Source organism: Haemaphysalis longicornis, unplaced genomic scaffold (genome assembly GCF_048455015.1).
Source record: "Haemaphysalis longicornis isolate Haplotype H1 unplaced genomic scaffold, Haemaphysalis longicornis Haplotype H1 scaffold_6, whole genome shotgun sequence".
NCBI classification, from domain to species: Eukaryota; Metazoa; Arthropoda; class Arachnida; order Ixodida; family Ixodidae; genus Haemaphysalis; species Haemaphysalis longicornis.
The window spans coordinates 92,088,559-92,089,749 of NW_027526407.1; the positions used below are offsets into that span (position 1 = coordinate 92,088,559).

The following is a 1,191-nucleotide window of genomic DNA, read 5'->3' on the forward strand; positions in this document are numbered from 1 at the left end:
AGGTCTCTGTAGAACTCATCAGCTATCTTAACTATTTTCTCCCTATTTGCGATGACGTTGCGTTGCGTGTCATTCCTGCATATATCTCGGAAGCTCCACAAGTTTTTTTCGGTCTGCTAGGGTGGAGACTACTACTTTGCAGCTTTTTATTAAATATTTCGACTACTGGGAAATTTTACCAGTAACTTGTTTATCGATCCTAAGTTTGACTTCTACAACACACTTCACAATAATGCGTGTGAGATTGCCGCGCGCTTGCTGTGTCGTAAACTCTGCTTGCTCAGTTACAGCTCCATATCGGTTTTGCAGCGCGATCCTGTGGCGTGATAGATATATATATATATATATATATATATATATATATATATATATATATATATATTTATATATAGGAAATGAGGAGCTCGTTTGAAACACAGGAAACAAAACTACCTAAACATAAATACCCCAGAAACTGGAGGGGAAATTCGCCCCGCTGTAGCGTAGTGGTTATCGCACCAGACCGGAATTCTGGAGGTCGTGGGTTCGGATCCCACCTGGCGGGCATTTTTTCTCCACTTTCTTTCTTTTTTCCAAATTCTTTATCTGTTTCAATGACCTACCCACGTACTCCCCTTTGCTTTCCGAGGTTTTCTTCGCTGCCAACTGTTATATATATATATAAATATATATATATATATATATATATATATATATATATATATATATATATATATATATATATATATATGTGTGTGTGCATTTTATAAGCCCTCTGTTGTTTCCACTCCAGGACGAAGGGCGAAAGTCTCTTCGACAGATCTCCACTGATGCCTCTATATTACCTGAAGTGTGGTCAAGAATGTGCACACCAAAGATCGGTTCACGATTACAGTGTTACAGCCGGAGTTACGTAACAGGGTCACTCGCCTTCCTTCCAGCTAACCGTTATTGGCAAACATTGGGTCATTGAAAGCATATGAAGTTTTGTGGCTGAGGGCCAAGTTCGTTTCTTCATAATAGGTTGACATCTTGTCCTCATGACCATCGCGACACTCCGTTAAATGGGTCAGCGAACATGACGCTTTTTTCGCAGAGTCTAGGTTAGGGCATGTTTTCGCTTATGAAACGCTTTGCGGCTCTTAAAACTGGAAAAAGACTTTTGACAACCGGATGCCCTGGTCTTTTACCAACAGTCGGCTGGCCTGTGCG

The 1,191-nt window shown here is 40.5% G+C and overlaps 1 non-coding gene across 1 annotated transcript; it reads left to right on the forward strand.

The window, feature by feature from the left end:
• The first annotated feature begins 471 nt into the window (after positions 1-471).
• Trnas-gga (transfer RNA serine (anticodon GGA)) lies at positions 472-545 on the forward strand. Its single transcript has one exon. It is a non-coding gene; the product is annotated as a tRNA-Ser (tRNA).
• Positions 546-1,191: the final 646 nt, after the last annotated feature.